The following is a 23,796-nucleotide window of genomic DNA, read 5'->3' on the forward strand; positions in this document are numbered from 1 at the left end:
AAGAATATAGTGTAGGTGCCAGGCGAACCTCCTTAGGGAGCTCATTCCACAGCCGGGGTGCCACAGCAGAGAAGGCCCTCCTCCTGGTAGCCACCTGCCTCACTTCTTTTGGCAGGGGCTCACAGAGAAGGACCCCTGATGATGACCTTAGGGTCCAGGCAGGTACATATGGGAGGAGGTGTTCCTTCAGATAGCCTGGCCCCAAGCCGTTTAGGGCTTTCAATGTTAATACCAGCACTTTGAATCGGGCCCAGAGATAAAGATCTGCTTCCTCTCTGAGCTCCATGAGACCCATGAGACCCATGAGGGTTTCATTGCACAATCGTTACTGGGCACTCATGGATTTTCGCAGGCCCCTCTCACAACCTCATCTGTCTCCCGTGTGTCTCCTGCGTCTTCTAGCCTCCTTCCCGCCACAAAAAAACACACCACAGTAAGTCTGACTTATTTTTTAAAGATGGAAGTTGCCACTATGTCCTGCTGTGTGCAGGAGAAGCAGTGGGATCAAAACAGCCCACTGAATGGGCCATGTGCACGTTGTTTACTTCCCCTTTTGAAAGAGGAAGTAATGAGGGACAAACACATGGGAGGAGAAGCAACGGTAAGAGAACACAATTTTCCCTTATGTGATGATGCTCTTTGGCTCAGAGGAATTGTAAAACAAAGGGATTGTGAGACAGGTTGGGTAGGGTGACATGCATGAGGCCAAGGAAGAACGACAAGGTAAGTGATGAGAGAGAACCGAAGAATCCTCGTGATACATTGACCCTGAGATCATCCATTTCGCTGCACTGTTGTCAAGCAAACAACCTACTACACTTGATTGAGTGGCCACTTATTATGTATAGATGCAAATTCAGAAATAATTACATTGCACCATGGTATTATTATTATTATTTATTTATATAGCACCATCAATGTACATGGTGCTGATGTACATGGTATGGATGACTGTGATCAGGTGACGTGTTCCAGCTTGTTCAACTTTTTATCCAGGTGCTAACTGTTGATGGGCTTATCGGTCTTTATATTTTAAAACGGAAATGCTTGCTTGCTTGCTTGCTTGCTTCATTTCTATCCCATCTTTCCTCCAAGGAGCTCAGAGCAGTATATATGACCCCCCCCCCATTCTTCTCTCCATTTTATCCTCACAACAACCCTGTGAGGTAGATTAGGCTGAGACTCAGGGACTAGTCCAAAATCACTCAGTGAGTTTCACGACTGGAACCCTTGAGTCCCAATCCAACCACTATGCCACACTGGCTCTTCACTGGACAAGGACAGCCCTTCAATTAGAGGATTGTCCTTAGATGCTTTTGAACTGTGGTGTTGGAGGAAAATTCTGAGAGTGCCATGGACTGCAAGAAGATCAAACCAGTCCATACTCCAGGAAATAAAGCCAGACTGCTCACTTGAGGGAATGGTATTAAAGGCAAAACTGAAGTGCTTTGGCCACATAATGAGAAGACAGGATACCCTGGAGAAGAGGCTGATGCTAGGGAAAGTGGAAGGCAAAAGGAAGAGGGGCCGACCAAGGGCAAGATGGATGGATGATATTCTGGAGGTGACAGACTTGACCTTGGGGGAGCTGGGGGTGGCAACGGCCGACAGAAAGCTCTGGCGTGGGCTGGTCCATGAAGTCACGAAGAGTCGGAAGTGACTGAACGAATAAACAACAGCCTTTGTAAAAGAGGACAAATGGCTACCCTACCTCAGATAGATCCTTCATATATTTGGAAAAACCTCCCAGCCTTTCAGGCTCCAAATCCCCCTGGCAAATTGTCCCAAATCCTCCGTCCTTCCCTGCATAGTACACACATATAGGACAAATCCATCTTATTTGAATTATTGGTTTAGGACAGCTGGAGGCCATGTAATTGTCACTTTAAACAATTCCATATTCTGCAAATAAGCATTTGGCCACAGGGAATGTAGCCATGTCACTAGGAGACTAGCATTGGCTTATTGTGGGTTTCAGCAGCTGTAAGTTCAGAAGTACAAATTGTACATCTGAACACCTCACATAATCCTTCATTATTGATTAATGGGGGCTGATGACTAACCTATGTTTCATTCATTTAAATGGGTCTACTCTAAATAGGACATACGTTGGATTTTACCTCTAATGTCCTATGTCCTTGTTTAGACCCTGGATTCTTTCAATACAGCTCATGGTTCTATGTATGATTCAGAAGGTTTCTTTCTACGTGTGAGGGATGGCAGCCATTTGCTAATATCCTATGACGGATTCTATCTTCATAATTTTCCTGTCATCACCTTTGCTGCCAGGTTGCTTCTTCTGGCTCTTTCCGCTGAATGTAATTAACATACTGATAAATTATGAAGAGCTCAACACACCATAGGAATTAATAATGTAGGAACCACCTTGGTATTGTGTCAAGGATGTCAAGTTCCCGACATCTCAGCTGGGCCGTCACCAAGTAATCTTGACAGAGATGTGAAGAGGAAGAGAAAAGCGGGGAATTGTGTGGGGGAATTAAAGGGCTTTTTTTCTGTGGTGGCTTTGGAATAAGGAGGTTAAGCACTTCCCTATTTAATATTTTGAAAGTTGTGTACAGAAGACATTTTTAAATCGGCCTTTGAATGATAGTCTGTCACTTTATTCTGGTTTTATGCTGTCGATACTGGACTATTTACTTCTATCCCACCCTACTTCCAAGGAGCTCTAGGCTGGCACCCGATTAAAGAAATGTTAGTTGATTCATCAGATTAATTTTAGTTGATTGATTATATTTGCATAAATACGCTTGCAAATAAAAGAATAGTTCTGCAGAAGGAAAAAGCGTACTTAGTTTATAGATGGTATAGATGCAGCCCAAGATATTCTGCTGCCTGAGGTGGAGCAGCAAACATGCCCTTCAATGACAGCACACTGCACACCTACACAGCACCTGCCACCTAAGGCAGACACTTCACTTTGCCTCATGATAGCACTGGCTTCACTTTACCTCATGGTTCATGTATATGGTGCTGCAGGTGCCACGTTAGAAGAAATGTTCCCTCCTTTGACAGTAAAGAGGGAATTCCTTTTCTAAGGGGTTGTCCACAAACCCTGATGTTTTTATAGGTATTTCTATTAATAATAAAATGTTAAAATTATTTAATAATGTCAGGGACACTCTTTTAGTTGATTAAAGGGTTTTTGAAGTGTTTCCTCAAACCAATTAAATGTTAAGCTCTTGTTTTATCCTTGATTTTAACCTCACAACAACCCTGTGAGGAAGGCTAAATTTATTTATTTATTTATTTATTACACTTTTATACCGCCCAATAGCCGAAGCTCTCTGGGCGGTTCACAAAAATTGAGAGATAATGAGTGGCCAAAGGGCACCCAAGTGAGTTTCATGGCCAAGCATGACTTGAACTCCAGTCCCTCTAGTCCAAGCCCAGCATGCTATACCACACTGGCTCTCAATCAAGTTGTTCTCATATTTGTGGTGTTTTTATTATTGGTTAGTCACTAGTGAGAGGTAAGTTGGTATATAACTGTTTGAAGGTATCTCTCTCTCTTGACCAGTGAAATGGAGAGTAAAAGTGCTTTCTTCAAGCCTGCTGCTTCCTTTGAAAAATTAAGGTTTGGAATATCTTTTCCAGCCTTCTTAATTATTACCCATTTCCTTTCCTTGCTTCAAACATGACGTACATATGTCTACACAGAAGTAAATCACATAATGATTTGAACAAGGAGGTGCAGGGAACACTTATCAAATTTACAGATGACACAAAATTGTTGTAGATCACAAGCAGAATATGAGCCAACAGTGCGATATAGCTGCAAAAAAGGCAAATGCTATTTTGGGCTGCATTAATAGAAGTATAGCTTCCAAATCGCATGAGGTACTGGTTCCTCTCTATTCGGGCCTGGTTAGGCCTCATCTAGAATATTGCGTCCAGTTCTGGGCTCCACAATTCAAGAAGGATGCAGACAAGCTGGAGCGTGTTCAGAGGAGGGCAACCAGAATGATCGGGGGTCTGGAAACAAAGCGCTATGAAGAGAGACTGAAAGAACTGGGCATGTTTAGCCTGGAGAAGAGAAGATTGAGGGGAGACATGATAGCACTCTTCAAATACTTAAAAGGTGTCACACAGAGGAGGGCCAGGATCTCTTCTTGATCCTCCTAGAGTGCAGGACACGGAATAACTGGCTCAAGTTACAGGAAGCCAGATTCCGGCTGGACATCAGGAAAAACTTCCTAACTGTTAGAGCAGTATGACAATGGAACCAGTTACCTAGGGAAGTTGTGGGCTCTCCCACACTAGAGGCCTTCAAGAGGCAGCTGGACAACCATCTGTCAGGTATGCTTTAGGGTGGATTCCTGCATTGAGCAGTGGGTTGGACTCAATGGCCTTATAGACCCCTTCCAACTCTACTATGATTCTATGACTTTAATGGTGTTTACTCCTGGATAAGGAAGGCTCTAAGCTGGAGATGAGGAATCTGTGCTTGAAGACATAAAATGGGGGTAGCATGGCTTTCGTGTTGGTTTGCAGAGGGGGTTGGAGAATGCTTTTTGGAGCAGGTGGAAAGGGGACCAGAAGGTGGACTTTATGCAGTTCCTGTGTAAAAGAACCCCTATTTTCTCTGGAAGTAATGCTGAGCTCTGCTGGTGCTCTTGTGTGAAATACTGTTTTTTTAAAAGGTAGCCATGCTCATTTTACCACTTCTAAACACAGCAGACACAGTATTCATTCGTGTGTGCTCTCTGTGCCGCAATTGTGTTTCGAGATTATTGGCTAATAGGTGCCTCACAAACAAAAGGGTTTCCAGTGTAGATCCTTCTTTGGAAAAATAAATACTTCAATACATTGGATAAGGAAATTAGTCACATTTTAGACCCATTAACATCAATAGAAGTGAGTCACACAAAACCATAACTCACTTCCCTTGTAACCATCATGGTTGCCCTTAGGGAAAGCATATTTTACAAATTTTGAGGTAAGTATGGAACAGTTAATTTCTGGACTCCCAATATAGCAAATCTACGGAGGCCACAACACGTACTCTTATCTTGCACAATCTTTCGCTTTGAAATCTATTTTTAAATAAAATTACGGATATCCTGTGAGGAAATGTTGAGTGTTCTTTGCTGTTTTTTTCTAGCTGCCTGCCCCCTTCCCGCCAAAGTCACGTATGGCTCTAGGAAGCTCTAACCACAGCTCCTCATTGTGGGTAATACTACTGGGGTCTCCATGGGCCCCCCCTTGGGCATCTCACTTGGTGCCCACCAGGCTCCCTCCCCTTCCCAATTTTGATTTTATTAAGATCTTTTAAAAATTGCTGGTATACTGCTCTCCAGTGTCATCTTTATTTGGGTTCATGAATGGTTTTATGTTTTTGAGCTCAGACTTCACCTCTGCCTTGTACTTAGATTCTTGGGCACGTGACTTTTCTTTCAGTCTCACCAGCGTGCCTTCTGTGAAATAAGTGTGTTGTGATCAGCTATGTCCATCATGGCAGCCATTTTATGAATGGGCAACCGCCACTGCCCACAGCCATTTTGTGAGAGTACCCACAGCACTCTTTCAAAATACCAAATATGCTCAGGAACACAAAAAGGTTGGGGGGGGGAGCACTGTAACATGCACCCCAATCAAAATGTACTATGCTATTGTCAGATGCAATGATATAGCTACATTCCAAATGCCTTCTTCTACACAGACAGAACTGCCTTTTGCGAAGGAAATTTGACTGAAGTGTCCCTTGGAACAAGAGCAGGCAGACTTAGGTTTGCAGAATTTACTTTACTAGTGTAAAGCCCATGTCACCATGGGTGCAAGTAGTCCTGCAACTTTCCTGCTTTTTGTCCCTCAGTCAAGGGGCTCATGAATAATGCAAATGTGGCTCATGCATAGTGAATCCCCCCTCTGAAATTTACATGCAGCACAACTCCTTCCCCTCCCTTACACACCCTGATTAGCCGCCTCTGTCCCCTTCTTCCTTCTTGCTGGTGGGGACAGCCTAATGGCAGAGCTGTGGCTAAGGCTTGCCTTTGCACCACAGTGATTGGCTGAGCAGGGCTGTCCGTCATCCTGCTGGCAGAGGGGCTGTCCTGCCTGTTTGGCACAGAGAAAATTAATTGCTATTAAAGCTGGTGAAGCCAAGCAATAGCCAAGGAGACAGTTGCCCACCATCTTCATTTTCCCAGAATGCCTCTGCTATGTTGGGACCTGTGGACATTCTGTGAATTGCTAAAAAAGAAGCCAAAGGGCATGTAAACGATGTGGCCCCTAGAATATGCCCCAGAATCCTTTGCAGAATGGAAGGGTTCTATGACAGACAGGTTAGTGTGGAACCCTGCTGGAGAGGTAAATTTTGAAGTGCAGGCAGTCATCTTTACACTCCCCATAGCCACGCCCCAAAGGGATGTCCAAAAATTCAGGCATCTGTGTTGATTCACACTAACAAACCAGTTCTAGCAGTTTTAGCTGCTCCAGGAACAGTTCTTTTGTAAAGCTTATCAGTCTTAATTGCCCATTCAAGATCAAGCCTCCACCGAATAATCTGCATTATAATAGGAACAATATATTGTTGTTAGGCATCCCGGCTAATTAAAAAATACCAGCATTGCTGTCGAGTTCCTGGCAAGCAGAAGCCCACGGAGCAGAGCAGCAAGGCAGCAAAGGAACAAGGCAAGCAAGGGTGTAAGGCAATGAGGTAACAAGATAACAAGTTGCTCCAAGGAAGGCTGAGGCTTCACTGAAGCCTTTTATGCTGTGGTCCCCAACTCCACCCTTTCTTTCAGGCTGGAAGTCTTAAAGGGACACACCTCTGGCCTATAGCCTAGCACTCCTCCGCCTCTCCAAGAGCTCATGCCTGGCACGTTGTTGCCATTGACGTGACAGCTCCCTGGAATGTGGGACCCTTGTAGCTGACTGTTAGAGCAGTATGACAATGGAATCAGTTACTTAGGGAGGTTGTGGGCTCTCCCACACTAGAGGCATTCAAGAGGCAGCTGGACAACCATCTGTCAAGGATGCTTTAGGGTGGATTCCTGCATTGAGCAGAGGGTTGGACTCGATGGCCTTGTAGGCCCCTTCCAACTCTGCTATTCTATGATTCTGTGAAGGTGGTGGTCCTGTACTGGGGCTAGGCTCAGAGGAGTCTGTAGATTCAGTGACCTCTTCAGGCTTTGGCTCAGGAGTCTTTGCAGGCTCAGGCTCTGGAAGCTCTGCAGGCTCAAGAGTCTGCAGGCTCAGTAATCTCTACCAGCTTGGGCTCAGGAGTCTTTGCAGGCTTGGGCTCTGCAACCTCTACAGGCTCTGCAGTGGTGCTTGGACCTGGAGTTTCCCCTGTGGATGCCGCTGGATCCTCAGCATCAGAGTCCATGTCACTGCTGGACTCCTGGGTCATGACAGTTGCCAGCTCTGGATCCATATCTTCCATGCCATTTCTCAGTGGTACAGGATTGAGAAAAGCAGCACTTACCAAAATTCCTTCCAGTTAGGGTGACCAGATTCCTGGGTTTCCCTGGACAAGTCCAGGAAAAGTGGGGGAAAACTGGGGTCTGGGGGGAATCCTTAGTATTGGTTATAATGTCTGGGAAAGTTGCCTATCCGAGCCTCTTCCACAAGCCAATCCAGGCCTTCTCCTTGGCTGGTGCTATTGTGCTGGCTAAGGAGAAGGCCTGGATTGGGGTTGGGAGGGCCTCGAAGGACACGCTTCTGGACTTCTGGGAACATGTCCCCCAGCCCCTCCCAGCACCAATTTGGCCTTCTCCTTGGCCAGCATGATCGTGCCGGCCAAGGAAATGCCCGGATCGGCATGGGAGAGAAGTGGATAGGATGACCGTATAATAGGAAAAACCTGGATCTGTCAGGATTTTTGGTAACAAATCCGGGAAGGGGGGGGGGGAATTATGAAATGTAAAGAAAAATCCAGATTTTTCCCATCCTCCCCAGCCAAATGGCAGCTCTATTTTAATGGGAATTAACAAAAATGCTTATATCTGTCATTTTTAAAGATAAAGAGATCAACTTGGCAAGATAATAGCTCTTAGGCATGGCTTCAGCCACACCGAATCTGAAACAGAGATCCAATCATCCATTGATTTTAAGGAATTTTTTTAAAATTTGAAGTTTTAACATTATTATTTTTTAAAAACCCATCATTTTAAAAGATAAAGAGATGAAACTTGGCACCATGATAGCTCTTACATAGGGCTTTAGCCATGCCAAATTTGAAACACTTCCATTCACCCATTGATTTTTAGGAATTTTTTTTAAAATTGAGGTTTTAAAATTATTTTTTGAAAAAAACCCAACCTGTTATTTTTTTAAAAAATAAAGCGAAGAAACTTGGCACCATGATTGCTCTTAAGGAGGACTTTAGCCATGACTAGTTTGAAACAGAATTATTTATCTGTTGATTTTTAGGATTTTTTTTTTAAAGTTTGAGGTTTTAGCATTATTGTTTTAAAAAACCACTGGAGCTATATTCTTCAAACTCTTACACCTTGAGCAGTGAGAAGTGTGAATGGGCGGAGTAGCGTCCACCGCCCACAACACCCACCCTAATGTTGGAGTAAAGAAACTTGTGACAATCATACACAAGTGGTTTTTTTTAAAAAAAGAAATGAAATTTAAAAATAAAAAAGCCGGCTGGCCGGCCAGCAACAATTCTCATTAATAGCAGCAGCAGCTTGCAGCAAGTGAAGATACAGTCAGAAAATATATTTGAGGGAAGGGGAGAATGCATCACACAGAGTATAGCAAAAGCTTCAAAGTACAGCAAAAGCTACAAAAGTAGGAGTGAGTGAAGTTAATTTCAGATACATTGAATGTCTCACTTGTTCTTAACATTAAGATGTTATGTAGATCAGGTTTGTCTTGTGTGCTGTAAAATCAGACATGTGACCAAGGCCATGTTTCGGTGGGCACGCCCCCTTGGTGCTAGACACGCCCCCTTGGTGCTAGACATGCCCCCTTGGTGGCTGACCATCTTGTCCTTTTTGGTTTCTAAAATATGGTCACCCTAGAAGTGGGAGGACAAGAGAAGCGACGGTGGAGAAGGAGAAACAGAACTAGTGGGACCAGCTAGGCATGGCGGCGGCAGCAGCAAAACAGAGCACCACCAAGGGCGAAGGAGGTAAGTATGCAACAACCCATGGTGGCGCTCACAATGCCTTGCCTTTGCCCGTGCCAGTGCCCTATTTTCCAGCTGCGGCATGGCTTGATTTGGCTTCCCAGGCCTTCACCACCCTTTTCCCAGCCGCAGCGTGCATGGGGCTGCCCAGGCCTCCAGCGCCGCCTTTTTTCCAGGCAAGGCCCACATTACTGTGGAATAATCGGGGAGCAAACCAGCAGCTGAAAGCCAGTGGGGTGGCAAAAACACACATACTTGTACACTTCATTGATACACATACATATCTGCACATCCCTCCTTCTCTCTTCTCTCCCCCTACCCACAGTATCCACACACACACACACACACACACACACACACAGTCTTTCTTGCACTGCTTAGCTATTTCCTGCAATCAAATAAGCAGCATTGGGAAGGGGACGTTGCACTTGCAAGGAAGATAAACCTTTACAGACCTAGGGTGACCATATGGAAAGGAGGACAGGGCTCCTGTACCTTTATCAGTTGTATAGAAAAGGGGATTTCAGCAGGGGGTCAATTGTACGCATGCAGCACCTGGTGAAATGCCCTCTTCATCACATCAGTTAAAGCTGCAGGAGCTATAGTAGAGTGAACAGATACAAAAGAGGGCAGGGCTCCTGCAGCTTTAGCTGTTGTGATGAAGAGGGAATTTCACCAGGTGTTACATGCAAACAAATGACACCTGCTGAAATTCCCTTCTCTATACAACTGTTAAAGATATAGGAGCCCTATCCTCCTTTTCATAGGGTCACCTTACACAGTCCCCATGATCCGTTCCCCAATGCTGCTTAGGTGATTACTGGAGATCAGCCATCTGAGCAGTGTGGAAAATGGAGCTGGAAGAGACACTGCTGATCTGAGTGTGGAACTCCACAGCCCCCCCCTTTCCCCCACTTCTCAACTGTTTCCCACCAATCAGCCATCTGGGGCAGTGGCCATCACCATCCTCTCATGGCACCAAAATCCACGGGTTAATGTAGGGTGACCATATGAAAAGGAGGACAGGGCTCCTGTATCTTTAACAGTTGCATAGAAAAGAGAATTTCAGCAGGTGTCATTTGTATATATGGGGAACCTGGTGAAATTTCCTCTTCATCACAACAGTTAAAGCTGCAGGAGCTATACTAGAGTGGCCAGATTTAAAAGAGGGCAGGGCACCTGCAGCTTTAACTGTTGTGATAAAGAGAAAATTTCACCAGGTTCTCCGTATATACAAATAACACCTCCTGACATTCCCTTTTCTATGCCACTGTTAAAGATACAGGAGCCCTATCCTCCTTTTCATATGGTCACCCTAACATATGTCTACACAGAAGTAAATCACATTGACTTTAATGGTGTTTACTCCTGGATAAAGAAGGCTCTAAGCAGGAGATGAGGAATCTGTGCTTGAAGACATAAAATGGGGGGGGGGGGGTAGCATGGCTTTCGTGTTGGTTTGCAGAGGGGGCTGGAGAATGCTTTTTGGTGCAGGTGGAAAGGGGACCAGAAGGTGGACTTTATGCAGTTCCTGTGTAAACCCCCCCCCCCTTTTTCTCTGGAAGTAATGCTGAGCTCTGCTGGTGCTCTTGTGTGAAGTAACGGTTTTTAAAAAGGTAGCCATGCTCATTTTACCACTTCTAAACACAGCAGACACAGTAGTCATTCGCGTGTGCTCTCTGTGCCGCAATTGTGTTTCGAGATTATTGGCTAATAGGTGCCTCACAAACAAAAGGGTTTCCAGTGTAGATCCTTCTTTGGAAAAATAAATACTTCAATACATTGGATAAGGAAATTAGTCACATTTTAGACCCATTAACATCAATAGAAGTGAGTCACACAAAACCATTACTCACTTCCCTTGTAACCATCATGGTTGGCCTTAGGGAAAGCATATTTTACAAATTTTTGAGGTAAGTACGGGAACAGAGGGCAGAGCTCCTGCAGCTTTAACTGTTGTGATGAAGAGAAGCTTTCACCAGGTGCTGCATGCATACAAATGACATATGCTGAAATTCCCTCTTCATCACTACTGTTAAAGGTTCAGGAGCCATGTCCTCCTTTCCATATGGTCACCCTAGTTAATGACATGTTAGTGCGTGAAGAAGTTCTATATATAAATCTTCCTTGGCTCTACTCTCATCAATATTATTCAATGAGTTTAAGTCCTAGTGTTAAGGGAGATTAAGAAAAACCTCTCTCTCTCTCTCTCCACACTTTGCATAATTTTACAAACGTCTGTCATTTCCTCACCCCATATTTTTTAAATAAGCTCAAAAAACCCTTCTGGTTGAACCTCCTATCTTTTTGGTGGGGGGTGTCTTTTGCAGCTTAGCTCCCCCCCTCCCAATTTCCATTTGTTTCCACCCTGCAAAAGTATGTCTGTATCAGTTGGTGAGGGAATATCTGATTTAAGAATACCTGTCTTAATTATATTTTCATATTGGGTTACAACTCCCACCATCCCCAGCCAGCACCCAAAACATCTGGAGGGAACCAGTTTGGGGAAGGCTGGCCATTTACATGAGCTTGATTTGGCTGCCCAGGTGTGCTCCCACCCAGTCTTGCGCCCACCTGGTCTTCACTTGGCCCACCCAGCACAAGAGGCCTGGGGCAGGTGGTGGGGTTGTTGTAGTTTTGCCTTCTAATATTTTTTCCTTTCCAGTGGCAGACGGCAGAGTTCTTTTCCCTTCCACTGGGTGTACATATATTTTCATAATCTGATCTGTTGTTGTTGTTATTATCATTATTGCCAGGAATAGTCAGAACCACTTGTGGGATTTTCTTCCTCAGGTGCTGCAATAACTTAACTGCCTTTGGGTATTTTGACTGCAATAACTTAACTGTCTTTGGGTAACTTGACTGCCTTTTGTCTATGACAGTTATGTCTGGATGGTTGCAAGGTATTGTCTTGTCCATATGAATTGTTCTGTCCCAGTATATTTTAGGATTTGAACATTATACAAATTTATACTTAAAACAAACACATTTGTTGTAGGAGAACAAGCCAGAACGCAGAATAAAACGACAACTCCGGATTGTGATATATGTTTCAATACTTCTTCAGTCAACTCTGCATGATGCAACCTTGAAACTTTAATAAATGAAAGGTGCTTAATAGCTAAAAACAAGGGAAACAAGAAATTAGTCCTGCAACAAATGTGTTTGTTTTAAGTATAAATTTGTATAATGTTCAACTTATCAGCAATGTTCATACTATGGCCTTAGCTAGACCTAAGGTTTATGCTGGGATTGTCCCGGGGTCATCCCTGTTCATGTAAATGACACACAGGATATCCCGTGAGTGGGCAGGGACGATCCCGGGATAAACCTTAGGTCTAGCTAAGGCCTATATGTAACATATAATTGATTGTTTGTCTAATACAGTTATGACTTGTACAGATTTTTCTGGAGTATGTATCATTCCTCACAGGTCTTATGTGTTTTTCTCACGTTGGTGCACAGGCTTTGACAAACATGTTGTGCTCACACTCTCATTTTCATTTCATTGAACGTACTTGAGTTCTGAATCTTATCTGCTTCTGAAAAAAATCATGCTCAAAATCTCTGTACTTACACTGCACTTAAAAGGAACTTGCCTGTGAATTTTTAGATAGGTTTAGCTAATTGCTCTGAAAGTGGTTTTATTTTAGTCTGTTTAACATAGTAATACACTTGATGGGGATACTTTTGTGTTCAATATAACTGAACTTCAAAATTAAGAATTAGAGCATGTCCACGTTATATTTGCTTGGATCAGTAGTTACATGGTTTTTCATACTTGAGATCTATGTAAAGGGACATGTAGAATTTGACATGTGACCAAGGCCATGAACCCTTGGGGGACAGTCATGTCAAGATGGGCCCGATTTGGGGGCTGGGCATGTTGGAGTAGGCACACCTCCTTAAGGGCGGCCATATTGACCTCCTTTTTGGTTTCCAAAATATGGTCACCCTATGGTTATATAGATCCATAGTATTGGTTCCTTGTATTGAGAGCAAGTGTGGTGTAGTGTTTAGGGTGTTGGACTAGGATTAAGGAGACCTGGGTTCTAGTCCCCACTTTGCCATGAATCTCACTGGGTGACTTTGGGCCAGTCTCTTATTGACTCTTAGCCTAACCTACCTCACAGGGTTGTTAAGAGGATAAAATGGAGAGGAGGACCACGTAAGCCACGGGAGAGCAACCATTTTTGGTCTGGGAGCTGGAATACACCCCCTCTCCGACCAAGCCAGTGGGCCAGAGGACATCAGGGGTGGAGCCTCACAACCAAAGTCCCTCCCTTCCTATGACATCATCCCACCTTACTCACTTTAAAAAAAAAACTGTTTTCACTATGCACAGAGAAATCTTTGTGAATCGCCCACAGAACTTCGGCTATTGGGCGGTATAGAAATGTAATAAATAAATAAATAAATAAAGGGACTCGTCTAGCGTTTACAGGAGCTGACTGTACAAGCCCCGACCTAGTTGGACTCCTTCTTCTCATGCCACTCCCATGCCGCCCAATCAGGAAATGGTGCAGGGAAATCAATCCTCAGTTTATCTCCAATCTCTAATTGGAAATAACAAAAGGATTCCTCTTTGTGCTGCTTGGCCTCAGGCATGGGCTTGGAGAGAGGGCAGGGGGCAGGGCGCATGGAATGTGCCCAACCCTACATGTGCCAGATAGGGCCCAAGTGTGGGCTAGTGGTTGCCCTCTCCTAAAGGAAGCTGACTGGACTTTCTTGCAAGTGGGATATAAAGATAATGGCAAAGAAATTAATGAGCCCCATTAGTTCTTTTAAAAACAAAGGGAAAAGACTAGCCTTGATTATTGGGGGGGCGGGGAAGTAACAGGATGAATCCTAAGCATCTGGGCCCTTTAGCCCTGCTGAGGCACTGCTTTTCTGCATTTCACTAGAAGGAAAGGAAAGGAACCTCTCGTGCAAGCACTGAGTCATTACTGACTCTTGGAGGGACGCCAGCTTTCGCTGACGTTTTCTTGGCAGGCCTTATAGCGGGGTGGTTTGCCGTTGCCTTCCCCGGCCATTATTACCCTTTCCCCAGCTAACTGGGTACTCATTTTACCGACCTCGGGAGGATGGAAGGCTGAGTCGACCCAAGCCGGCTGCCTGAAACCAGCTTCTGCTGGGATCGAACTCAGGCCGTGGGGAGAGTTTCAGCTGCAGAAACTGCTGCTTTACCGCTCTGCGCCACACGAGGCTTTCATAATTCACTAGAAGTGGCATTAAAACACAGGTTCCACACACAGCACTTAATATAGTGTTAAAATTCCCCATAAAATCTAGCAGTGCACATCCATTCAGGCATATAATGTTGAATTCCCTGTAAGCTCTAACAATACTGATCGACCTAGGAAAGATCATAATATATATAAGTCTCACTCAGCAAAGGTTCTCTGCCATTTCCCCTTGCCCCTTTCTTTTAAAGCAGCTAATGCCCCTTTAATTAATTACCACTGTATATAAAAAGTGGGGTGGGTAAGAAGGAAACCACTAATTAAAGGGCCAGTGGCAGGGAGAAACTTCAACCGTGCTTTGCCGTTCCACATGGGACATTGCAACTGTATTTTAAGAAAAGTAAAACTCCAAGGATTAAGTCTGAAAGAAAGATAGGAGGGCAACATTAAAACACCAGGTTGAAACAGTTTGGCACAGGTTGCAACAGTGTTGTCTGAATTCTCCATAAAAGCTGCATGAACAAATGATATCGATTCTGGAGAAGCAGCTCGTTTGGAAGCAACTCAAATTGGTATAAATGTAGCGAACATCTAGAACTGTTTATTTGGTTTCAGATTATATCCACAATGTCTTTATATATTTATCGTATTGATTCATTTTAGGTATTTGTAGTACCCTGCCCTTCAAACACTTTCCCAGGGCAGCTATTTTTATATAGACATATAGACAAATGCTTCTAGGAAGAATGGTTGACCTTTTTCTTTTTTTAATACAGCCGAGTCCGAACTAAGTTTTTTCCCAAGTTTGAAGGCAAACAGAGAGATGCCAGGGGCTCTGGGTGGCTGACGTGGCCTTTCCTTTCCTTTGTACCGCATGCTAGTTTTTATTATTGCATTTATATCCTACCTTTTTTCCTACAAGGAACCCAAGGCGGCATATATAATCCTCCTCCTCCTCCTCTCCATTTTATTCTCACAACAACAACCCTGTGAGGTGGGTTGGACTGAGAGTCTGTGACTGGCCCAAAGTCACCCAGTGGGTTTCCGTGGCCAAGTGGGGACTAGAACCCGGATCTCCCGATTCCCAGTGCAACACTGTAGCCACTATACCACACTGGCTCTAGTTGGGAATGAGGGCAACTTCTTTAGTTTCGGGAATGTGACGGTAACCTTTTCTGGCATTGCCCAGCTGGTTCTCATGATATCACAGAAGGAAGCTGTTGTGTTCTTCCCTGTGCTCCCTCCCTAAGTGACAATTTAAAAAATCTTTATGTAGCAACACTGGACTGTGACTTGTGATGTTATAATTGTTCTTGTAGGTTTAAGGGTGTTTGCTCCTGAACGGGAGGTGAGTTCTCATCATCCCTGGAGGCAGACCGGTTAAACAGTAAGAGAACTAGGGAGTGGACACGATACTCAAACCTAGTGGATCTCTGCAACTACTTGAAGTAGTAGTATCCCATGGCGTTTGCTTTTCCAAGCAGGGCGTATGGATGGGTGTACTTCATTGGCTCCTGTAGTTTTGTGGGCTGGGGAGGGGGCAGGTATCCTACTTTACAGAGAACAGTCCTCTATTTTAACAGCTGTCAGAGGACAGTCCTCTGTTTGAAGTTGTCCTCTATTATTTGATGGGCTGCCCAGTCCACATCTGGTTTAAAGTTGAAGAACTACAAGAAGAAGGGAGAGCAGAGGGATGCTGAAATAGCAAATCAAGAGTTAGCAGCAACAGGATATCAGACTGGTCCCCATGTCAGTCACTCTCTCACTATGGTGAATCGTATTGCTATTTAAATTATAGTTATTCCTAAATTTGTGTGTCTCCGTATGCAAATTGCTATCCTCGTTTGTCCTCTTTTAGGCAATGTGCAAGTGGCCATTCTAAAGGGATCTCCAGGGCCAGGCTGCACCTCCATTACCCCAAGGAAAGACTTTAATCTTAATTGTAGAACATACTTAAGAATATTGATGGAAACTTAGCATACCTTTTGCCTACGGGTGCTTCTAGATGGAAGATACCTAGCGCTACCAGTTCGAAGGAACTATTCCACCTTCTTCACCTTAACAGATTTTTTCGTGGTAAGAAAAAAACCCCAGAAGAAGTGGTCAAAAAACACGGGACAGTTGCAAGTGGAAGATGATACAATCTGGAACCCCTCTAAAATTCTGTAAATTTCTGGCAATGATGCGATAAAGACCGTTTTAGGAGTCACCCTGGGACTGATTCGAGATGAGAATTGATGGTGGAATCGCCATGACTCATTCACTTACATTTTATGGGAAGTCCACATAATGGGTGCTTCCAGGTGAGGCTTTTCCCATGCCATCACCTGCCTCATCCACAGAATTTTACGGGGGTCCAGATATTATCATCCATTTGTAACCCTCGCGTTTTCCCACCGTTTCTTTCACCTTTCTTTTCTTACCACAAAAAAAGTCTGTTAAAGAGGAAAAGGTGGAATAACTGCACAATACTTTCTAACTGGTAGTGCGAGGAACGCCCCCTCCTTCCCAAATCTGGAAGGACCCAGTGCCCCTCCTGGAATTCAGAGCACAGCTGGAGGGGCTTTAGGATCCTGCTTGATCTAAAGAGATTTCTTTCCTTGCAGTGTAGCCATTTGAATCCAGTCCTCCTTGCCTTCTGAAGATGCGTACCTCTGCACTGCAGCTATGTTTCCCCTTCCGTCCAATCAAAGCTTACGCCATTTTGGGCTGAGAGATTCCTGGAACCCTGGACTTTTAATAGCTGTTTGATGAATTGGCAAGATTTTTACCCTACTTTTCTCACAGGGCACCTACGATAAATAATGCAAATGTAACCCCTCCGGCTGTAAAAGAGCACACTGAAACTCTACACTCCTTCCACTGGCGTTCGATGTGGCCTTTGAAATTTATCTTCTTTTCATGTGGTTCTTCCTTCTTCAGGGCCGCTGCTGCTTTGAGTGCCTTCAGAGAGGCTCCCAGAGGTAGCCAGAAACAGAGTGACCTGTTGGTTAAGACAGAGCAGCCTTCCTCAACCTGGGGCGCTCCAGATGTGTTGGACTGCAACTCCCAGAATGCCCCAGCCAGCTCTGCTGGGAGTTGTAGTCCAACACATCTGGAGCGCCCCAGGTTGAGGAAGGCTGAGATAGAGGATCTGAAGGCTAGTGACGGGTGGGACGGGTGGGACAGAGTCAGGGCAGTTGCTGAAGCTCTGGCAGGAAGGCAGTTCTTCTTCTTTCGTTCAGTCGCAGCAGGGCCAGCTTCAAGGGTCGGGTTCTGCTGAGAGCCCACAACCCAGCAGAGTCCACTGGTTTTGCTCTTCCTCTTCACCATTGTAATCCTTTTGTTCATCTGCCTCTTACTCTGGCCCAGACCATGTTGGCAGTGAAAAGGAAGAGCAGTAGATGGCCAGATCTACACCAAGCAGGATATAACACTATGGAAGCGGTTTGAAAGCGGTATATGAGAATGTATGGGCCCCAACAGTTGTCGATGCACTTCAATGCCGTTCCGAAGCTGTAGTGCAGAAGCTGTTGATGCCACGGCCTACTGTCCCACTGGCTCTTTCTTGCTGGTCAAGGAAGAAAACGGTAGCATTGATGAGGAAAAGGATGAGGAGCAAGAGTAGGATGAGCTAGGGTGACCATATGGAAAGGAGGACAGGGCTCCTGTATCTTTTTTTTTTGTTTAATTTTTATTAGACTACTAAATACAACAAACAAATATAACAATTTGACATACCATACATAGAAGAGAAAAAAGAAAAGAAAAATCAAATACATAACAAATTTGAATATATAGATGTTTACATAATAATACTTTATCCATAACATAATCCAACATAATCCAACAAGTGCTCCCCCTTCCGTTCAGGATCATTCCTGTTTCCAAAATCTTAACGCCTCTTCTGATGGTGGTTTCCCACTTCCCTTAGAGAACACAAATATTAGGAACTGTTTCCAAATTCCTTCAAAATCATTTGTTTTAGCTATACCTCTTCTCAGTTTAATATTACATGTCAATTTATCATTAATAGCAATATCCCATACTTCTTTATACCATTCTTCAATACAATAATCACCTTGAATCTTCCAGTTCCTAGCTACAATTAACCTTGCTGCAGTCAGCAAATTTGTTATCAATTCCTTAATTTCTTTTTCACACTTTAAATCTTCAAATAGTGAGAGTAATGCTACTCTTGGTTTCTCCTTCCCACCAATTTCTTCAATCTCAGAGAACACCATCTTCCACGGCTCCTGTATCTTTAACAGTTGTATAGAAAAAGAAATTTCAGCAGGTGTCATATGTACACGTGCAGCGCTGCAAGAGCCCTGCCCTCTTGACCAGATACAAAAGGAGGGAGAGGGAAGGACAAGAAGAAATACTGGTATTTTCACACAGCATCTAATTTCAGTGCCCCAAACTGGAACCTAGGTGACCTGCCGCCACTCCTAACTCACTCCGGGGCAAACCCTTTGTCAAGACAGGCTCCAGGTCTTTCCTTCTCTTTATTCCAGCCAAAGCATAGCTTGGGGAATCCTTAAAAAGAATTCTCTTTGGTAGGCAAGAGAAGGGATGAACTGTATTTGTCTTTATACAAACAGACCAGAGGGTTTATTTTTCTTCTCCTCAAATTGCCGAGAAAAGTGGGTTCACATGGTTGCAGAGGAACAAATCTAAGGGCTGTTATATTTGTCAGTTGCCATTAACCAGCAACAGGAAGGGCTTGACGTGCAGAAGGTCCCAGGTTCAATCCCATTATTTCCAGGCACAGCTAGGAAAGGAATCCTGCTTGAAACCCAGGAGAGCCGCTGCTGCCAGTCAGTGTCGACAGTATTGGGCTCAATGGACCAAGCTTCTGATTCTGTATATGGCGGCTTCGTATGTTCCTATGAAGAGGAAGCTTTAATAAAAATAGGAGTTTAAGGGGGGTTTGAAGTGAAGGGGAGATAAATACTGCTCATTTATTCAAGCCTATGTATCTTAGAACTAAGCCCCAGTATGTTTAATGATGCTTACCCCGAGAAGGGTGTGCATAGAATTCCTACACAGGTTACTTTTGTAGGGAGGTTTGCAGCCTGAACTTTTCAGCATGTTTACTCAGAAATGTCCTGAGTTGTGAGCATGGTACTGCAAGCTTAATACACTGCCCACCCAATTCCAGTCTAATGTGTGGACTACCTTGCAGCCCAGTCCTGTGCATGTTTTGTCATTTGTGTTTTCTCCTTTTGCATGAACTCTAGTTCCAGTAAGGAGGGAAAGGCACTTAGGGCTCCATCACACCAGCGTTATAGTCTGCTGTCAACGTAGGTTGTGTGCAAAGGACTCAGATGATGTTGTCCATGTCCTGCCCCTGATCTCACTTTCCCTCCTCCCTCTTAGCACTATTTTTTGGCACAGGGAAAGTCTGGTTCTTCTGGTAAATCGAAAGGACAATGCACTACCCACAACGTGTATTTTCATCCATCATTTTCAATCCGATGTTCTGTGGGCGTGTTTTCAAGGGGTGGAGAGGGGTGTGCCTTTTCTCCAGCGGGCATTTTCACCTTAAAATAAAAGTGGAAAATGCACCCTCCTTGCCAGCAGGGCCCTCATTTTTAAAGATAACAAGATCAAAATTGGCACAGTGATAGCACTTTAGGAACATGCTCAGAGTTTCTCCATAAATTAGCCCTAGTTTTGAAAACAGACTTATTGGCTGAATCCTTGTGCAATCTTGGCACAAATGAAGTTATGGGAAGGAAAATATAATGACAGTTTGTGCATAATATGGAGGGGATAAAGGAAAGTTGCATAAAACAAGACATCTGTTTTTATGAAGAGTTGCTGGTGTAATGAGGAGGGATTGTTGTATGGAGGGGAACATAATTGGTAGGGGAGAATGTAAGTGCTCAGTGGTGAAATAGAAGCATACTGCATATGCTCAGAGGCACTCTATATTTAAGAACATAAGAAGAGCCCTGCTGCATCAGACCAAGGTCCATCTAGTTCAGCATTCTGTGCACACAGTGACCAACCAGCAGCCTGTGGGAAATCCACAACCAAGACATGTACAAAAGTACCCTCCCACCCATGTTCCCCTGCTGCTAACATTGGTGAAATGTAAATAAATCCTAGTACTTGTAAATTTGTGTGCATATGTGCATTGAATACAGACCAAATCTGAAGCCCAAGCAGAACTGGGCAATCCTTATGTATCAAAAGAATATATTTTGCTTTAGTTTCACTGAAAGCATCATCAGATGGGGGGGGAGGTTTGCATTTCTCTACTGTGGCTATGGCCTCCTGCTGCTGTCCCACAATAGTGATGATTTCTTTACACAGGAAAGAAAGAGGAAGCAGCAATGACCACATTACCCATTCTGTGGGTGTTTTTATTGTGCTGCTTTTCCTGCACACAGCAACAAACGGTGGCAAGCTTCACTTAAAAAAAATAAGTCAGATTTACCGGGGTCTATTTTGTCATGGGGAAAAAAAGACCAGAAGGGGCAGGAGATGTGCGGGAGGCAGACGTTGTCGTCAAAAGGACGCACAAAAAACCGTGAGTGGGGCAGTAATGAGTGCGTAATAAAACACTCGTCTGATGATGCCCTAAGAGCTGCAGGAGGAGGGAGGTAGTGTGGTTCACTGACTTACAGGTCCACCTTCTAATCCTGTGGACATTTTTGCCGTGGTCTCCCACCACTATGCTTTGAGGGAGGGCAAGGATGGGATCATGGGATGTCCAGTCTTCCAGTGCCAGCACACTTAACTAGGAAAAAGTCTTAAACTGGAATTCAAGCATTATTTATTTATTTATGTATTTATTACATTTTTATACTGCCCAATAGCTGAAGCTCTCTGGGCGGTTCACAAAAAAACAAAGCTCTCTGGGCAGTTCACTTCCTTTGGCAGGGGCTCACAGAGAAGGACCCCTGTGGATGATCTTAAGGTCCGGGCAGGTACATATGGGAGGAGGCGTTCCTTCAAATAACCTGGCCCCAAGCCATTTAGGGCTTTGAATGTTAGTACCAGCACTTTGAATTGGGGATGGACCATGATAATTCCTTAGTCCCTGCTCCTATCCTTCTCAAACTTTACAGGTTTCTTGTCTAGAAGAAACCTCTAATGGCCTGTACATTGTTGTACAAATTTATCCCAAACCCATGCAGTTTCTTGGGGCACCTCCAGGGGGCAGGGTTTAGGCTATGCTAGCTGAGGCATCCTAGGAGCCCATCTGGAAGGAACCAGATGCCCTAAACCCATGAGAGACCTTAATTTAGACAGTGAGAAATAGTAGGCTGCAGGTTTTGTAGGGAAGCCATGGGTTGTATCCAATGCTAATCATGACAAATTTAAGCCTCATTCATTTCAATGGTCTGCTTTAAATTGGATTAGCACCGGATACAACCCTATGTTCACTAACTTGGAAGTTGTTCTTTCTCCAGATGTATTGGTCTGATGTGGATCATGAGTGAGCAAAATTCATTGCACATCCTCAAAGCCGTGCTTCTTTTCAGATTCCAGGTCTCAACCCTGGGGCTAAAAATTGGTTCTGGATTCTAATCCTGGGTAATTCCTCATGCTAACCTTTGCAGATGCCAGACAAAGAGTGCTTTGGCTATTGGGCGGTATAAAAATATAATTAATCAATAAAATAAACAACACATCCACACTTCCTTCACCTTGGGGCTCAAAGCAAAATATGTCAGCATGGGTATTTATGTGGCTGGTTACATTCCTCAAGAACATATCCTGGACTTCTTCTTCAGGGCTTCTCGTAAGATCCAGGTTCTTAAAAAATATCAACAAGATATGGTTTTGGCTCATGTCCCAGTTTTCAGGTTCTGTTTTTATCTTAAGCGAACAGACTCAGAAATCCCGCTGCTGGTCAAGCACTGTTTTTAAGGGAAAACAAAAGACGGTTACTGTGTTTTTGTTGAAAGAATGGATAAGGACATAAGAACAGCCCTGCTGCATCAGGCCTTCTAGTTCAGCATACTGTGCAGTCAGTGGCCACCCAGCTGCCTGTGGGAAACTTCACAACTAGGACAAGTGCAACAGCACCCTCCCACCCATGCTCCCCAGCAGCTGGTGTACATAGGCACACTGCCTGTGATACTGGTGGAGGTAGCATATACCCATCACCTCTTGTAGCCATAGTTAGCCTGATTCTTCATGAATTTGTCTAATCCCCTTTTAAAGCCATCCAAATTGGAGGCCATCGCTACATCTCTTAGTAGCTAATTCCTTAGTTTCATCATGCACTGTGTGAAGAAATTCTTCCTTTTGTCTGCCCTGAATATCCCCACTATTCAGCTTCGTGGGATGAACCTGGGTTCTACTATTATGAGAGAGGGAGAAAAATGCCTCCTATTTCTCCACACCATGCATAATTGTGCATACCTTCGTCACAACTTTTTTTCTAAGCTAAACAGTAAGATTCAGCCATGGCAAATCATGTGGAAATCCCACCGCTTTCATGGGGAGTTAAGAAGTCGCTCCAGGGGGTTCCAGGACATTTTGGTGTTTGAGGTGGAAAATCCAGATGGCATGCTCCTTCCCACTAATTACCATGGGGCACAATCCATGGAGTTCTCCTGTGCAACCCTCAGACCGCCTCTACATTAAGGGGAAATAAATAATGTTGTTTACCCGGGCCTTTGTGCTTCCTGCATCTTTGGCACAATTGTTATGGGCTGCATTACACAGATGGGGAGGGGCAACCACATGGTTTTAATTGACTACTTCCCCTTGGTTCATTTCAATTGAGACAGTGCCATTTAGTGCTGAAAGATCTGCTTTTCCCCAGAATATTACCACATTAAAAGTGGTTCTTTTCATGGTGGGATTTCCAAGGGATACTGCAGGAGACATTCTCATTGTTGATGACATCATGTAAGGGAGCTGCAAACTTCTGTGAGTGGTCAATCACGAACATGCAATAAATTGCTCAATTAGAGGAGCCCTCATTGAAATGAACAACAGGTAGGCAAGGGTACTGCAGCCAAGTTGCTAGCAGGGCTTGTTCAGGAAACGTCCCCCTGGTTTGTGCCCCATATTTATTAGTGGGAAGATACCAATTAGTTTCTCTATCTTGAGTGCTTCCCTGGGGATTGTGGCCTGTGAGTCTGATCTGTCTGTCCCCATCCCTCTGCCATCCTTAATCTGCCTCCTCTAAGCCAGCCAGTTCACCATATCATGAACCCACCTCTGCCCTTGTTTAACATATTCCTAAATCAATGGCATTTATAAGAGGACTTAACTTCGTGGGTTGACTCTTGCCCCCTTTTTGTTTTAGTAGAGAGTGAATGATCACCTTCCATTTATCTCACAACTTCAAACTCCAGAAGTAAAAAGAAAGAAAGAAATGCAGATAGAGAGCAGGCAAATGAAATCTGTCTCTGAAGTCTCCTCTCCCAAACCATTGCTTCATGATGCTTTAGTTTATGGCAATGCCAGACCTGCCTACACACTACCACAAGCTCCTTGATTGGCCAATAGTGGAGCAGCATCCTATGGGTGGCCTCATAGGGAATTTTGTATATTCCA

The sequence above is a fragment of the Elgaria multicarinata genome, chromosome 11 (genome assembly GCF_023053635.1).
Source record: "Elgaria multicarinata webbii isolate HBS135686 ecotype San Diego chromosome 11, rElgMul1.1.pri, whole genome shotgun sequence".
In the NCBI taxonomy this organism is placed as follows: Eukaryota; Metazoa; Chordata; class Lepidosauria; order Squamata; family Anguidae; genus Elgaria; species Elgaria multicarinata.